General features: G+C 51.6%; 1 long non-coding RNA gene across 2 annotated transcripts; it reads right to left on the bottom strand.

Moving 5' to 3' along the window:
• Positions 1–9,047: 9,047 nt before the first annotated feature.
• On the bottom strand, positions 9,048–16,467 carry LOC145721909 (uncharacterized). Of its 2 annotated transcripts, none has more exons than XR_014145931.1 (3): positions 13,303–16,467; positions 12,028–12,205; positions 9,048–9,769 (listed from the first exon to the last, which is right to left on the bottom strand). It is a non-coding gene; the product is annotated as an uncharacterized LOC145721909 (long non-coding RNA). The 2 variants fall into 2 exon arrangements; XR_014145932.1 differs by having other exon boundaries at positions 13,321–16,467.
• Positions 16,468–18,218: the final 1,751 nt, after the last annotated feature.

Raw genomic sequence — 18,218 nt, 5'->3', positions numbered from 1 at the left:
AGGTTTCATTTCTCATGACGATGCCAGATGATTGGCAACAGCTGCCTGGATTCTCCCTCTGCAGGAAGTGTCATGATCAACTGGCGATGTCTGCCTTGGGTGCAGACATAGACACCAGTGGTATACCAAGCAGTGGGTGGCCAAACAACCTCTTCTGGTTGGGAATCAAACCCCAACTCCTTAACTTCCCCAAATAAGGCCCTTGGCAGTCGGGCCTCTACTTACCCCTCCAGCATCCTCTCGTATCACCCCACACACGCTCTGGGTCCCAGTGACACCAATCCCTGCCCTTTCCAGAACATGCCATGAAACTCTCACCCCATAATCTCCATACCATTTGTGTTTTTGATGCTGCTGTTTCCTCAACCTGGACGCCTTCCCTCTTCTCATATTCCCTCCCCACTGTCTACTTCCAGTCTTTCATCAGGTACTGCTCAAAGGCCACCTCCTCTGTGAAGCCTCCCCTGACTACCCCTAAGCTCAGCTGGCCAAGTTACTTCTTCCTCCACTGGTTCCTGGAACACTGTGTAGGTCTGAACGACAGCATGCACCATATTGTAATATTATTCATTCTCACGTGTGTCCTCCCCTGACTTACTCCTCACCCATCACCTCCATCATAGTAGCTACCGTGTATGGTGGCTCACTCAGGACCAAGCACCGTGCCCAGCACTTTTCATACATTATTCCCACTAATAAGCCACCGAAGTGGACATTAGGGGGCTTTTGTTCTGGGAACCCAGCGTCTATCTCCCTTGCTGCCAACACCGCAATGGCCTCTCTCCCCACCGCCATGTGGGGTCTTGGTGGAATGCGAATCCAGATGCCCCCCCCCCCCGGCCCCTGCTGGGCTAGTTGAGCCATAGGTGGAGTGACGCGTGGACAGGAAAAACCACCGAAGCAGAACCATCCCAGAAGCCTTAGTGCCCGATGACAGACAGGTGTTTCCAGCTGCCTGGACCCCCGTCCTGGACCCCAGACCCTGTCTGTTCTGGAATCTCCTGTCGGTGCCTGGGAGCTGCTTCTAACAGCCCACCACCGAGTGCCCCTTCTCCCTGAGTTGACCACATCCAAATGAGCCCACTGCCCTGGCCACATCACCACGAGGACACTTTTTCCAGAAGCTCTTCCTTTCTGCGGGGCTCAGAGAGCGAAACGGTAAGAGCCAGAAGAACACAGGAATGCTAAAAGCTGCCCGCGCTGTTTAAGGTGAACAGCAAGATCCACCCTTTGTACTTAGATGAATTGTTTTTCACTTGGTCTACATGGCATTTTGAGTTGATTAAGAAAATTAGGTTAAGCGATGCTTTTAGTGAAACACACAGATAGCAGAGTATGTACGAGGCATCACATTCCTGTTTGAGATCCAAACCAAAAAGCAGATTTTCTGCTGTGTCTCCGATGCTGGAACCAAGGCTACAATCACTGGAGACAAGACCCAGTGATGAGACACAGGACCCAGAAGGGAAAACTGAAGCTCCCCTTCCTAAAATCTCTGCACCTTGCCCACCATAGAGCCATCCCGATGGAATATAAAGACGTGGAGACTGAGCTTCTCGGGAAGGGGGGTCCTTTACGTGGGAGGGTTTTGTTTTGCTAGGCACTGTGACAGGTCAGGGTATGCAAGGTTGAAGGCAGGGGGCAAATTCCCAGTCCTAATAAGGATGAGAGGATGCGGAGCTGGGGGTTGAGAGAAAGTGGGTGGTTGGGGGAGAGGAGATTGCTGGTCAGGAGAGGAGGGATGCAGCAAAATCCCCAGAGGAGGCCTGGTCATGAATGGATTTTGGAGAACACACCCATTTCCAAAAAGGATTTTTAAGTCATTTTGCTGCAGAGTGTGCAATATAATCCCCCCTCTCCACTTCAGCGTCCCCAAACACCTTCCCTGCCCTGCTTCCTCTAGAAATGTCTACATGCTCTTCTTTGTATGGTCAGTATTAATTTACAATTACCTACACATTAATCATATTGCATGAATTCTTTCCTCTCATGTTTTCACCCAGAATTACTTTGCTCATGGATATTTTGCAGCAATTTACTTTAGTGAGTGTTTGCTATTTTCAAACTCTCTACTCTTGTTTATCTGAATTCATTGTATTTAGCTGTGAAAGAGATTTTTTGATGGTTATCGACTTCTAGGTCATCGGCTGTTTCCTTTTAGCGTTATGAAAGGTGTGACACTATTTACTGACAAAAAAAATAGAAAAATCTACATGCTTATCATATTAGCCATCTGTGGCTGTGTTAACACATTACCTCAACTCAGTGGCTTATATCAGAATTAAAAAAAAAAACAGTTATTATTGCGCTGTTACTGCGGTCAGGAATTTGGGAATGGGTGATTCTTGCTTGAGAAATCTCCTAAGATTGAGTCAGGCTGCTGCTGGGGCCGCACTCATCCGAAGGCTGGGCTGGGGCTTGAGGAGGTTGGTGCCGGGCGGTGGGTAGGAGGCCTCGGTTTGTGTCCCATGGACCTCTCAACAGGACTGCATGAGCATCCTCCCAGCATGGCGGCTCCTTCCGCTCCCCGAGCAAGAGCAAAGAGGAAGCCACAGTGTCTTGTATGACCTATCCTCCGAAGTCACACATCCTCAATGTTTGCAATTTCCTATTGGTTACACGGGTCCGCCCCACTCACCGTGGCAGAGAAGGACACAGGATATGAATTCCAGGAGGAAGGTATCCTTGGAAGCCATCTTGGGAGCCAATGGGCTTGAGGTCAATCAATTATATTGGGGGGAAATTGAGAAAGTTCTGTGTTCTGCATCCAGACTAGCAGAGGCGAAAACAGAATTAGGAGTATAGATACCGGAGCTGGAGAACCTAATTCCATAGGATTCTATGATTCCGAGAGTCTCTAGTCCTCGTATCCATGAATCAAGGGCAGCTCAAGGCTAATGGGGCAGGAAGAATGTACATAAAGTCCCTGATGAGGCTACACTAGAGGCTGGCTGGGTGTGCAGCCCCCAGGAGAGGGTGCCTATGAGGCTTAGAGGCCAAGGCCACACTCTAGGGGATATTTTGAAGTATCCACGGGAATACCCTTTGACCCACAGATCGAGTTATGGGAGGGCCCCCAGGGAAGTTCATTAAGGGTGCTGATGGCACCCTGCCTGCCTGGCTTGGAGCTGAGCTTCTTGGGTGGTGAGCTTGGCCAGCCTGCCTCCCTACCAGTCTCAGTAAAGCAGACCTGGAGAGGGTACCCTGGGACAGGAAAGGAATGAGATCCCCACCCCTCCACCCCCATTGATCTACCTGGCGTCTCCACTGGAAGGTGCAACTCCCAGATCCGGCCATGTCTGACTTGGTCTGTGCCCCAGGTGCCCAGGCAGTCACCAGGCACGGAGGGGAGTGCTCCGGGAGGGAGTGCCCTCAGGAGCGGCCCCACCCAGTGGCACAAGGGTCAGACTGAGAGGCTGAGGGGGCTCCAACACAGGTAGGGTCTGCATGCATGTGACAGACCACCTCCCCCAGCCTTCAGAGCCAGGAGTCACTTCTGAGACACCCCCCAGGGAGATCCAGAAGGGGATAAGGGGGGCCCAGGCACTGTGCCTCTACCGGATTTTTGCTGCCCACTAGCCAGAGGCTGCTGAGCCCCACGCTGTCAAGGTGTCTGCCATTCGGGCCTAAGCACCCTTACACGGGGCCTCAGAATTCTGCCATCCAGGGACTCTGCCGGCACCTCAGGCCTGGGCCCCGCAGCCAGAGCAGGGGAGTGGCGTGAGTCTCTGCTGGCTCAGCGGCCACAAGGTCAGCCAGGCAGCCTGCGTTATTAAACCATCTATCTGGCTCTGCCCAGAGGGATGCTGGGGGTGGGGGTAGACTCCCTTCTACTGCCTGGATCCAGAACTGGGGCAGCCGGAGGCTCCTGGGAGGCTGGAGGTCACCAGCCTCGTGGCCCGGCTCGCCACCGTTTTCCTGCTGCCGGCCCCAAGACTCAGGATGCTGCAGGGACCGGGGAGACGCTGACTGGCTGGTTTCCTCCTGTTCTTTCTCTGCTCGAAAACTTCCCGGCTGTGACTCCATGGGATAAAGCGCCACCTCCTTACTCTAGCATCTGGAGTTTTCTGCAACCTGGCCACATTCTACCTAGGATCATAATAATAGCTCAAAATTGGAGCGTTTACTATTTCTTTCAGGCTCGATGCCAAGTGTTTCCCATGAATTAAAGTCTCAGCGAGCAATGACAGCTATCTTACGAGGTACTTACTGCTCTTATACCCATTTCACTGATGAAGCTCAGAGATGCTAAGCAATTTGACCAAGACTGCCCAGAGGGGAAGGAGCAACGCCACGATCCACCCAGGTTTTCCTGCTGAGGGAGCCATGCTGTAGCCACAGGATGCTTGGTCATCCCATTCTCAGCCTTTATACTTAATGTTCTCTCGGTCTAAAATCTGGGTGTCTGAAGGTCCCTGTGGGCGGGAGAGTAGCTGTGTGTTCCCGAGGTTCTGTGGGGAATGGAGGGTGTATGGCTGCTACCGAGTTACTCAGACCCCAACCCAGGTGCCACCTTGATGGCGCCCGGGCTCCCCACAAAACTGAGCCATCCACGACTCCTATGAGCTCTGCCTCCAAAGTGTACCCTAAACCCAGCCCCATCCCTCCCCGTCTCTGCCACACCAGCAAGGGCGGGGTCCATCCTCTTCTCCTCTGTTCGATCAGAAGCCATCATGCAGTCGGCACTCCCAAAACATTTGTGGAATAAAATGATCCAGTTCACGCCTGAGGGAACAAAGGAAGGAAGGAAGGAAGGAAGAGTCATGCGAGGAGGAAAGCAAACGTCTGGGAGAGTGGGAAGGTGAGTGAATTCAGCTCTGCCCCGGGGGCCAGGGTGGGGGCCCTGGGCAGAAGGAGAGTGCGCACAGGAAGAGATGCCCCAGCTCCCTGCCAGCCTGACAGGTGCGGAGGGGCAGGCAGGCAGCGCTCCCAGAAGGAACGAGGCACAGACGTGTGACATGGCCAGAGCAGCAGGGGGCAACCCAGGACCCTGTCTCGTCCCTCCTCAGGCTCTGCAAGGTCCTTCCCAGCCCAAGTTCAGGTGCCCAGGAAAGGGGGCGGCATGCCCTGTCTACATCCCCTGGATTTCCCCGGTCGTGTCTCTCCCTTCCTGGCCCATAGCCCAGACCTCAGATAAAAGAGCGACTTCTGCCCTTGCTCACGCACGCAAATCCTTCTGATTGTTCTGCCTGTGGTTTCTCTCAAGCTTCTCTCATATCTCCTGCTCCCCCCGTCCCGGCTCCTCTTGCTTGGGGCCCGTAGAACCAGGTCCCCACAGCTCCATCATTTTATCCTCAGAACAAGCACTAGACAAGCCTCCACATTCCCAACACCAGCTACCTCTTGGTTTCACTGGGTCCAGCCAGACCGATGTGGGGTTTTCCCCCCTACTTCTGCAGAGGAAATTTTCTGCCAGAGGCCCAGTTCCCTCTCCTCCCCTCTGGTGCCTTTCCCAGAGCAGAGCCCAATGAGCAGCACACTCGGCTCCCAGCACCAGGAGGAGGAGTCCCCACGCAGGGCCTGGAGGTGGGAGGACATGTGAAGTCAGGGGGCTGTGTGCGAACCAGGAGGGGAGTGAGGCAGGTGTCAGGGCCACAGCCAAGCAGGCTGGAGTTCAAGCAGGGCAGGCCCCAGACTCCTTGGAGAGGACACCGACATCCTTCACCATTTATAGGGGGCCTGCCTCCGTTTCCTGTTATATACAACCCGTCAAATCCTCACAGCAACTTGAGAGGAAGGTATTAATCAGGACTCATTGGTTGCAAGTGACAGAAACCCAACTCAGGCCCAGTTTGAATTGGCTTAAACTCAAAAGAAGATATATTGGCTCCCAGAACAGTGCAGGCTGAGGAGGCTGTGCCTGAGGAAGGCTGGGAAGGAGAAGGAGGCCATCTTGAATGCCATCAGCATTCATTCTCTCTCTCTGTCTGTCTCTCTCTCTGGCTTAGTTCTTTCGGTCCATAGTCCCTCTGCAATGGAACCAGGAGCACCCACAACCCCGGGCTGACAGCCTCCCAGACTCACCGGGAGACTGAGAGAGCTTTTCCTCCCGTTCCAAGCTGAACAATTCTAGGGAAGAAGTCTGACTGGCCCAGCCTGGGTCACATGCTTACCCCCTGGACCAATCACTGTGGCCAGGATGATGCGGGCAAATTAATGGCCCAGCCTGGGACAGGTATCCCCACCCTTGTCACCAGGGCAGGGCCTGTCAGCTGAAGAATGGGGGAGGGACACTGGGCAGACAAAAGCAATAACAGCAGTGCAGGTTTTGTTTGTTTTTTAGTCATCTTATTTTGGAATAATTTTAGGTTTCGAGAAAAAAGGCAAAGGTAGAGCTCCCTCAGAGCATTTGGCTGTGTACCCTTCACCCAGCTTCTCGCCATGTTAACGTCTTACATAACCACAGTATGTTTGTCAGAACTAAGAAATTAGCACTGGTACCTTACTCTTAACTAAACTCCAGACTCCACTTAGATTCGCCCGTTTGTCCACTAACGTCCTTTTTCTGTTCCAGCATCCCGTCCCGGAGACCACATCACATTCAGTCATCCCACCCCCTTAGTCTCCTCTGCTCTACGACAGGTTCTCATTCTTCTCTTGCTTTTCATGACGTTGGCAGTTTTGAAGGGTACCGGTCAGGGATTCTGTAGCCTGTCCCTTGGGGCTTGTCTGATGTTTTCTCACATTATGGGTCCCGGGAAGGGGAGAAGAGCACAGAGCTGTGATGCCCTTGCCGTCGCTGTGTATCAGGGGGTAGGTGACATCCACATGACTGGTGTTGCCAACCTTGAGCACTTGGGTAAGGTGGGGATTTATTCCCATTTAACAGATGCAGAAACTGAGGCTTGCAGAGGCTGAGCTGCTTGCTTTACAGTGAGTAGCAAGACAGAATATGAACCAGGTCTGACTCCCATTATCCCACAGTTCCTTGGAGTTTTAGACGGGAAAATTGAGGCAGGAGCCCAACTCTAGGGATGGGAAGGTGAGAAAGACTGCACCATGGAATCTACATGTGAGGTTTGCAGCAAGAAGACTGAGCCCAAAAATTCTTCTTGCATGTGCGAGGCCCTGTCCGGACTGGCCTGGGAGCCCGGAAGCCACAGTAGACTCTAGCCAGGAGGGGCAGGGAAAGGACACAGGCTGACACAAGGACCATGGCTCAGCTAGGTAGGAAGTATGAAGGAAGGAGGGAATGGCAAGTATGACTAGGCCAGAGCAATCCAGGAAGGCTCCCTGGAAAAGAAGGCTGAGATTGTAGGAATAGTCAAGAAGGCAGCTCCGGTGAGAGGTCCGTCCCAGGTGACAGGAGAGCAAAGTGTTTAAGACCCGGTGCCGTGAAATCCAACCAGACTGGGTTCAGTTTCTTGTGCTATCACCGCCTGCCCAGTGGTCTTGGGTAAGTGACCGCTTCCCGAGCTGATTCTGGGCTTCCTGGCTCCCAGGCTTTGCCTGCCCTGCTCCCCTGAAATGCTCATTCCTGAGCCAGCTCTCAGACCTCTCCATCCTGGCCCAGCTACATACTTTGCGGGGCCCCTTTTTCAAAAATGATTAAGGCTTGGGCGCCTGGGTGGCTCAGTTGGTTAGGCGACTGCCTTCGGCTCAGGTCATGATCCTGGAGTCCCTGGATCGAGTCCCGCATCGGGCTCCCTGCTCAGCAGGGAGTCTGCTTCTCCCTCTGACCCTCCCCCCTCTCATGTGCTCTCTCTTATTCTCTCTCTCTCAAATAAATAAATAAAATCTTTTTAAAAAAATGATTAAGGCTTTCAAGATAGTGAAGCAGGCCATTAAAGTGTGGGGTCCTTCAAGGCAGGGGTGACAGCCCGGGTCACATGCCCATGAAGCTGACCCAGTTCCCAGCCCTCAGTGACCACCCGAACCCTGCAATCTGACGGCCATATTTTCTCTACGGTTCCTCGGTCATTCATCCCCAGCTACCTCCGGGCACCACTGGGGCCATCCTACCAAGCAGCTGCTTTGCTCTCACGTGCCTTGTCCTTGTCTTGCCCTGGGTGGAAGGTTGGAGGAGATGAAAGCCAAGGTGCTTCCAACAGTTAAATTTGATGTCCTTTAATTTTATGGCTTTAATATTTTTTTGTCAGGAAGCTTCCCAGCTCTCACACCTGAGATGCCAAGAGGCGAGGGGTCAGGGTTTCCCTCATGCGGTCTCAAAACCTGCTGTCCCCAGGCAGCGTGGAAGTTTTAGAGGAGAAAATAACAGGTGGAAGAATTTCATCCACTTACATTGTGCAAATTTGAAATGTAAAATTAATGGCAATTTTTGTAGAAATCGCTGGGTTCTTAAAAGTGGTATGTGTTTTCCAAAGTCCATCAGTCAGGGATGGTGGGTCCAAAGGGACCAACCTTCCCTCAACAGGGTGCTGTCAGCCTGCCTGGCACACATTTTTGCATTTTGTGTGTTACTATTCGTCTGTTAACTTTGCTTCCCCACCCCCTTATTGTCAAGAGGCAGAATATTAGAATCAGCCTGCCTGCACACATCTCTTCCCTCTGCCATGAAAACGTGTGCAACTTGCTTAATCTCTCTGGGGTTCAGTGTCTTTATCCGAAAATTCAAGAACTAAATTAGTTCTATGTCTTGGGTTCCTGTTCTGGCTTAAAAATTCTAGGGGGGGGGGCGCCTGAGTGGCTCAGTCAGTAAAGCATCTGCCTTTGGCTCGGGTCATGATCCCAGGGTCCTGGGATCGAGCCCCACGTCAGGCTCCCTGCTCAGTGGGGAGCCTGCTTCTCACTCTCCCTCTGCCTGCCACTCTATCTGTGCTCGCTCTCTATCTCTCTGTCAAATAAATAAATAAAAATCTTAAAAAAAAAAATTCTAGTCGTGGGGAAAAAAGCCCACAACCATTTGATTCTGCTCATAGTTTTATGGGTCAGGAATCCGGGAAGGGCTCAGCTGAGCACCTCACGCTCGGGGTTCTCGTGGGGGTTCAGTCAGATACATTCTGGGGCTGCCACCATCTGATGGCCCAGCTGGGCTTGCAGCATGTACAAGATGGCTCACTCACAGAACTGGCGCCTGGTGTGTGCCCTAGGTTGGCAGCTAGCTCTGCTGGAGCTGGTGACCGAAGTGCTTACCTCCATCATGGCAGAATCAGGGAGCTGGGCTTTTTCCAGAACGAGCGTCCCGGGAGAACCAGGCAGAAGCTACACGGCCTCTTCGTACCTGGCCTTGGAAATCACAAGTCATCACTTCCCCTACTTTCCACTGGTGATAAGTGAGTCACTAATGCCAGCCCAGATTAACGAGGCAGGGACATAGATGCCACTTCTTAATAAAAGTGTCCCCCAAAATTGGGAGCATGTTTTCAAACTGTCACAACGTATATAAAGCACTCAGAATAGTGCTGGCCACATAGGAAGCCATTAAATGCATTTGCTGTTGGGTTATCGCCCCGAATAATGACAATGGATTGGTAAGACAAAAATGGCTTGTTGAACCACTAAAGTAGGGATGAGAATATTAACGAAAATTTACATTTCAGAATAAGGCATAAACATCCACTGTGAAGAGGATTTTATGTGCCTGTGGAATGTGCTGGCTTGGAGAGGTAGGATTTTGCACAAGGGAGAGGAAAAGTAAAAATAGAAAGGACAACCTAAATAGCTGAAACCAAAGTCACGTCATACCTACGACCAGTGTGGGGTCTCTCATGTCGGCTCGTCTGGCGGCGGCGAGGAGCCTCTGAAGTTTGCACATCTTTCCCCCCAACAAAACAATCGAGCATCGCTCTGGGAAACCATTGGAGTGTTTCTAGAACAAGCAGAAAATAAAGCTTTCCAATACGAAATTGATGATTTCCGTCCCTAAAGGCGGAGAACGGACCAGAAGCACAGAGGCATTATTCAAAGGTGCTTGCCTCGTAGAGAAGCCAGGTCGAAGCTATTCTATTGTTGAGACAGTTACAGAGCCAGCCACACGGTGAGTGACAAGTCAGAGCGGACAGGTTTAGAGACGGGCAAAATTATTTTCTCTCTTATCCGATAACACCATCGGGAGTGTGGGGGCGGTCCGTAAAATCAGCGACCAACAACGTAGGAGGTGGGTGGTTATCCCACAGATGCGCTGGCAGGCACCTTCCCGTACAGACGCACAAAACCACCGGTGTGCAGGGCAGCTCAGACCCTGGCACGTGCACGGAAGGGTGTGGCAGGCAAGCCTCCTTCCTTCTCTTAGCTGAACCCGGCTGCATTTGATGGGCAATGTGCCCAGCGCTCAGCCCGTCCTGAGAATTCTGATCCTGATTTCCCAGCCTCCCTTGCAGCTAGGGGTAGCCGTGCAACCTCGTTCTGACCAATGAGATCGAAGCAGAAAGCAGCTGGTGGGTTTCCAAGAAAGCTTTTTTTTTCTTTTAAAAGAAGTCAGAGGCAACTGGTGGGCCTTTCTTCCACCTTCTCCCCCCCTGGAACACTGACATAACACTGGAGCCTGCTGTGGTAGTCATCTTGTCCCACCTCCAGGCTTCTTGTTGGGTGAGGAAAACAGCCACATTGGACACAGCGGACTGCTCCTTCCTCCTTGAAACCCTCTCCTCTTGCTCTCTTCCCATTCGAGTGTCAACTCCATGAGAAGCAGGATGTTCTTTTTCTTGTTCACTGCTCAACCATCACTGCTGTGGGGGCTCAACACCATTCATTGGATGAATGAAGAGACTTCTAGTTGTCCCCTAATATCTACTCTCTTTTTCTTCTGCAGAAATAGAAATTTGGGGGCACCTAAGGGGCTTGGTCAGTGGAGTGTCCGACTCTTGATTTTGGCTCAGGTCATGATCTCAGGATCATGAGATCGAGCCCCATGCGGGGCTCTGTGATGGGCATGGAGCCTGCTTAAGATTCTCTCCCTCTGCCTCTGCCCCCCCCACACTCAACATTGGTGCTGCCGAGGAGGACGTTCTTTGGTTAAGTTGATGATTACTTGTGAGCCACAACGTGGACCAGAAGGGGCCACGGAGATCAGGACCGACTCTCCGTTGCCGTGTAGGCTGCTAGGAAGGGCACCGCTATGTGGATGGAGGCACTTGCTTGGGATACCAGTGCTCAAAGCTTATTCACAGTGAGCAGCTAGCAGACAACAATGTGCTTCCAAATCTTCATTCAGTGCCGAGAGAAATTGAGAATATTACAAGTGCAATCAAGCCAAGGCCAGTGAGTGGACGTCTTTTTAGCCAGCTGTCAAAAGAGATGGGCTGAACAAAAGTCTGCTTTTCCAACCTAAGCCACTCTCGCTGTTGAATGAAGGTGCACATCAATTTTTTTTTTTTTATGAGGGCCAGGATTCACAGTCTTTCTCTGTGATACAATAATGCCAATGAAAACCATTCCTTTGATTTTAAGAAACCTGACTTGTCTATACGGTCAGCACGTGGAATAATCGGACTCTATCAAATGTTCACGTTTGATAAAAAGATATCAGGGTTTTTGAAAGACTGACTGGGGGGGCAAATTTCTTGATTCCCCCAACAGCCTGACGGCCCCAGTACTTGGCAATTCTGTCCACTGCTCAGGGGGAGAAAGCGATGACGCAGCAATGAGCATATTAAAAGCCACATCCAAGGGACGCCTGGGTGGCTCAGTCAGTTACGCATCTGCCTTCCAATCGGGTCATGATCCTAGGGTTCTGGGATCGAGCCCCGCGTCCGGCTCCCTGCTCAGTGGGGGGCCTGCTTCTCCCTCTCCCTCCGCTGCTCCCCCTGCTTGTGCTCTCTCTCTCTCTCTATCTGACAAATAAATAAATAAAATCTAAAAAAAAAAAAAAAAGCCACATCCAAGAGCTGCTGCCGCATAAGAAGAAATGTCTTCCGGCGTGAAATGCAACCAAAGCGGGGTCTGGGCCTTTGGGCCTGACAGCATTCCAGCTCCGGAGTGTGCCGAGCGTGGCATCTTGCCTTCTGACAGCACCAGAAAGAGGCCTCTGTGTGAAATCGCTTCTTCATCAGCTCAGGGGCTGTGTCCAATCCTCAAAGCCCAGGACCACCTGACCACCATCAGGCACCAGTCCCCGTCCCCACCAACCTGTGGCTGAGCGATGGGTTGTCTGCTCTGGTGAAATCAAGAGAAGCAGCTGCCTGGTTAGGAGCCGTGAGCTGCTGGACGAGCTAGCTTGTCATCGGGCTAGATGGGGAGGCCTGGCTCTTTCACACACTTGGCAAGTCATGATGGAGGGCCTACTATGTGCCCGGAACATGGGGGCCTGGAAAATCAAAATAAAAAATAGAAAAGACAGGGGATTACAAACATAATGACCTCTTCCAGTGAAATGAAGTCACTTTTTAATTGTAGCAAGAGAAACATAACGAAATTTAAGCATTTTTAAGTGTATGATTCAGTGGCATCAAGCACATTCATGTCCTTATGCGACCAGCATCCCCGTCCATCTCAAGGACTTGCTCATCCTCCCCAACTGAACCCCTGTGCCCATTTAACACTAACGCCTCATTCCTCTGTCCCCAGCCCCCGGTTAACGGTCATTCCATTTTCTGTCTCTATGGATTTGACTATTCCAGGTGCCTCACCTAAACGGAATCCTCCAGAATTTGCCATTTTGTGTCTGGCTTCTTTCACTTGGCATTACGCCTTCAAGGTTCATCCGTGTGGTAACATGGATCAGAACTTCATTCCTTTTTTTAAGGTTGAATAATCTTCCATTGTATATGTTTGTTTTACACTTTTGATATGTTTATATATGTTCTGTATTTGGTTTATCCATTCATCAGTTGATGGACACTTGGGTTCCTTCCACCTTTGGGCTCTTGTGAATAATGCAGCTGTGAATTTTGGGGTGTGTTTGAGGCTCCGCTTTCAGAGTTCTCTCAAAATCTTTTGAGTTTATACCCAGGAGTGGAATTGCTAAGATCCCATGGTAATTCTATGCTTACTTTTTTTTTTTTTAAGAGAGAGAGCTTGTGAGCACAAGGGGGAGGGGCAGAGAGAGGGAGAGAGAGAATCTTTTTTTTTTGTTTTTTAAGATTTATTCATTCATTTTAGAGACCATGTGCGAGTAGCAGGGAGGGTCAGAGGGAAAGAATCCTCAAGCAGACTCCCTGCCCAGGTTGGAGCCCCAGGCGGGGCTCGATCCCATGACCAGTGAGTGAGATCCTGACCTGAGCCGAAACCAAGAGTCAGATGCTTCACAGATTGAGCCACGTAAGTGCCCCTCAATATTTCTCTTCTGGAGGAACTGCCAAACTGTTTTCCACAACGGCTGTACCATCCTACATTCTACCATTAATTTTAAACATATTTTATTTAGATTTTTTTTTTAATTATGACAAATCGTTTCTTAATTACCTAAGATTGGTGGTTCACCTGTGCCATGATGTAGACCAAGGTGTCATGGGTGGGTGCAAGACTGCTCTGTGGGTCTTCAGTTCTGCAGTTCTGGACCAGAAAACTGAGATGCTGAGGTCCTATCGTGCTCAGACTAAGATGTGGGGCACTGTGGGATAGGGTCTGTGGGTGCACCTTCAGGCCGCGGTGTTGGGCGTGGGGTCAGTCAGCTGTGTCTTCCCCAAACAGCTTTGGAGGAAGGGCAGCTGGAGGGGAAGTGGCTGAGGGCTGGCTGAGGCCAGCCCGTGTTCGGGAAGGGCTGAGAAAAGAGAAAATCATTCATTCCACAAACATCCTCTGAGCACCTGCCTCACTGGGAGCCGGCCTACGGAGACAAGCAGACCTAGCCCTCCTGTGTAGAGACCCCAGCAAGTCTCTGCTTTCACCAAGTCTGACGAGCCCGCTGAAGGTCTCCCCAAAACACCCACTCCCACACAATAACAGCCACCATTCATGAGGGGTTCACCACATGCTGGCTGACTATTAAGCCCATTGCACAGATTAACATTTCATCCTTACAACAAGCCCCATTTCACAGGTGAGAAGGTAACTAGCTCAGAGAGGCTGAGTAGCTTCCCAAGATCACACAGCTGGGATGTGGAGGAGCCCACGCTGGTCACCCCAAACTGCCTCTCTAGATGCGAGAGCCTTTTCTGAAGACACTGGAAGCAACACCAGCAAGGGGGTTGACATCACACGCTCTGCTGAATCCAGAATTTTCTGAAGCCCCTCTCAGAGGGGAGGCCTCCACCAGGGATATCTCCCCGCCCCTCCCCGAGGCGTCCTTGGGTCCTCCTTCCTTCTGCCCAGACTCCCCAGCACCCGCCCCTGCCCTGAGCCTTCGGCCGTGACAAATGGCTCCTTCCTCTGTAAAGCAGTGATGGACACACCCCACCCACCACGGTGGCCTCCGCGGAACCGCGGAAAGCCAGGCTCTCCTGAGAGCAGCCCCACCTCCTTGAGAGCAGGCAGGACTGCTGAGAGCAAACATTTTTCCCCTTTGTCACGTAGAGTAATAGACTCTTGAAAAATCACATACTTGGAGGATCACAGCTGAATCTCTTATAATCTGAGACTCTCCAACAAAGAACCATGGACTAATAGAATCTTGGAGTCAGTGACTCGAGAATCCCAAAACACTACAATCTCTCCATCAGACTGGGCAGGGGCTGATATGGAGTGGCCCAGGCCGGTAGGCTGACCCGGGGCAGGCCGGGAGAGGGAGGGGGTCAGGCAGGCGAGGAAGACCTGGGGTGCAGAGGCAAGGGTGGGGGTGGAGGAGGGAGGCTCAGCTTGTTGTCATGCCAGAGGAAGCAGTTGGCGGGTGAGGCCTGGCTCTGTTACTGATGGTTTTTAATTATGTAAATCAGCCCAGGGCCTGCGCCTGGCATCGGCTTGGCATCCATCAGCTGGCAGCAGAATTAATCAATAAATAACCAGCTGGATGGGGCCTGGGCATAAGCACCCAGCCACACCCCCACCACCGCCCCAGAGGGGTCCTCCCCAGCTGGCAGGAGTAAAGGGATCACAGGCAGCTCGGGCCATCAGTGTGGTTGCACACACACAGGCCCGCACATGCACGTGTGCACACACACTCATGCACCACGCATGTACCCGTGATGGATCTTTGGATCCATCACGTAGCTGCACAGGTGGACACGCCTGCCCGCGCGGGCCCTGGGCTGCAGCCACCCCTGGGTGCCCAACACACATCTCCCCACGCAGAGCCCAGCACACGCCTGGGAGCACAGTCATCAGAGGCAAGTTCCTCATTCCAACCTCCCGCTTGTCTCAGGTGGGACAGAGCTTGGCAGCCCCTGGCCATACCCCTTCACCGCCACGACCACCCTGTGCGGCTGGCCCGGCTGGGCTGAGGCCCTCATTTACAGAGGAGAAAGCTGAGTCCCAGAGAAGGGACTTGACCAGGGTTCTATCTGGGGGGGGGGGGTCCTTCCTCTCCCCCCCGCAACCGCCCTTGCCCCCACCCAAAGGTTCAAAGGGACTCTAGACCCAAGAAAACTGGGGCAGAAAAGTGGGGGGAGTGCTAGAGCTCCCCAAACTCCTAGGCAATGCCACCTGCCCCTGAGAGCAGGGGCCTTGGTGACATGGCAGAGGGCAAGGCAGCCTCACCCCCCAGTAGGGGCCAGACAGGTGGTGGGGGGGACTTGCCGCTCCCCTAGGAAGCAGTGATGGATTGCCCTCTCCCACCCGGCATGCTCACTCCATCTCCCCAGCACAGCCCCCATAAATCAGCCTCTGCATCTGGGCCTTGACTGTTCCTTGATCACTTTCCAGCATCAGGGTTGGTATCTTCAACCATCCCTAGTGCAGGAGGGGACTTGTAGGAAGAATCGTAAAATGAATGGACAGTTTTCCTCTTCCCCTCGTCCCCTTCTATCTGCCTCTGGCTTTCTGCAGGCTCTGACTTCTCTCTGGTTGGGATCACTAAATACTGAACGAGGAAATGATGCAAGACATGAACGAGTTTCACCCAGCGTGCTGTAGGCCTCTGTCTCTGGGTCTGGTTGACAATGCAGCTGGGGTCAGCTCACAACATCCGCTTCCCTCAACCTCAGCCCAGGGGTTTCCCAGCCGCCAGCTCCCCAGGAAGCAGGAAGTGGGAAGCTGCCCTGCATGGTCAAAGCAGACTCAGCGGACCCTGAGGAGAGGCAGGGAAAGAACCTTGAGAGCCAGGGGTCCCCAGGGCAGTCAGCCCTTTGGAGCACCACTCCTTGGAGCAGCTGATAAAGACTGTGGACTTCGGTGAAGGTCCAGGATGCACAGCGCTGGGAATTCAAAACCATATGAACAGTGGTTGGTAGCTCAGTGCGTGGAGCCAGCCTCCCCACGTCTAAATCCAGGCTCAGCCGCTTAGTAGCTGTGTGACCCCGGGCAAGCTGCTTCACCTCTCTGTGTCTCAGTTCTCTCTGGGGTAAAATGGAGTGAGTAATAGTACCTCCATCACAGGTGAGCAGGTACATACTCTTTAGAAGAGTCACTGATGAGCACATTTAGATGCTTTAAAAATTAGCTATTGTTACCATAATTAAGGTGCTGGTACCCAGGCCTTAGTGTGCATCAGAATGCCCTGGAGGGCTTTTATTTTTTTTTAAGATTTTATTTATTTATTTGACAGAGAGAGAGGGAACACAAGCAGGGGGAGTGGGAGAGGGAGAAGCAGGCTTCCCACGGAGCCGGGAGCCCAATGCGGGGCTCGATCCCAGGACCCTGAGATCATGACCTGAGCCGAAGGCAGGTGCTTAACGACTGAGCCACCCAGGCGCCCCTGCCCTGGAGGGCTTTTAAAACCCAGATTGCTGCCCCTCCTCCCCACTCCCCAGAGTTTCTTCCTCAGCAGGTCTGGGAGGGGCCTGAAGTTTGCGTTTCTAACACATCACCAGGCTTTGAGAACCCACTAAAGCTCATGTTGGTGCTCCCTATCCAGCTCAGCTCCCACACCTGCTCTTCAACTTGGGAACTGAGACCCAGAGAGGTGTGTGTGTGCCCAAGGCTACACATGGTGAGGGTGGCCCTGGCCAGGCCTCCCCAGAGGAGGAGGAAGAAGGAACCAGTCCCTAGAGGTGGAGTGGTTCTGTTACTAGCACCCTACCTCCCCACTGGTGGAGGCCTACCCTACCTTCCCCACTGACTCAGGGAGCAAAGAGGAAGAATTTGCCTTCCCTGCCAGAGGTAATCTTTTAATCTCTTTGGTTTTAATCTTGCAGCACAGCCTAAACCCAAATCCGCAAAGGGGAAGGAAGGGGGCGAGGGACACAAATCTCATGTCCTGGGGAGGCGAGTAATCCAGGCTTTTAACCCTGCATTTTATCAGAGATCTTTCATCCCATCTCTGCCTTCCTCACCCCCTGCTTCTGAGAGGCGCTTCTAATAGGAGATGAGGCGGCAGAGAGAGCAAACAGATGGCATGAGGCCGCATGGAGTCATGTGTTAAAACTACTCCACTTGGGGAGGCAAAACTTTCTTAAATGCAACACAAAACAACATAAAAGAAAAATGATACATTGTGCTTCATTACAATTAAGAGTTATATTCATCAAAAGACACCATTAAGAGAAAGAAAAGCCAATTCACAGATGCAGAGAAGATATCTCAATGCATGTATCTGACAAAGGACTACTATCCAGCATATATAAAGAACTGCAAATTAATAAGGAAAGAACCCCACTTTTTTTTAAATAGGCAGAAGATACAAACTGGCATTTCATGAAAGAAAATATCAAAATAACCAATATGCACATGAAAAGACAGTCAACATTATCAACCACCAGAGATATGCAAATTAAAACCACAACAAGTTATCATTCACACCCACAGGAATGGCCACAATTGAGAAGACTGAAAATATCAAATATAGGAAGGATACACAGCTTGTACACAGCTAGTGGGAGTGGCAATGGTTCAACCTGTTTGACAGTCTCTCACAAAGTTAAACATATGTCTATTCTCTGACCCAGCCATTCCACAGCTAGGTATTTGCCCCAAAGACGTGAAAGCATATGTCTACCCAAAGATGTGAACATGAATGCTCACTGCAGCTTTACTCATTACAGCTCCAAACAGGAAACAACCCAAATGTCCATCAACAGATAAATGAATAGACAAATGGTGGCATAGCCCACAGTGGAATATTACTCAGCAATAAAAAAAAGAATCAACTTGGACTCTGAAAAACAAACTGAGGGTTCTAGAGGGGAGGGGGGTGGGAGGATGGGTTGGCCTGGTGGTGGGTGTTGAGGAGGGCACGTTCTGCATGGAGCACTGGGTGTTGTGCACGAACAATGAATCATGGAACACTTCATCTAGAACTAATGATGTAATGTATGGGGATTAACATAAGAATAAAAAAAAAAAAAAAG

Source organism: Leptonychotes weddellii, chromosome 5 (genome assembly GCF_054177405.1).
Source record: "Leptonychotes weddellii isolate Sample4059 chromosome 5, ASM5417740v2, whole genome shotgun sequence".
Taxonomy (NCBI): Eukaryota; Metazoa; Chordata; class Mammalia; order Carnivora; family Phocidae; genus Leptonychotes; species Leptonychotes weddellii.
The sequence above is the reverse complement of the archived record's forward strand: the minus strand, read 5'-3'. Positions and strand labels throughout refer to the sequence as shown.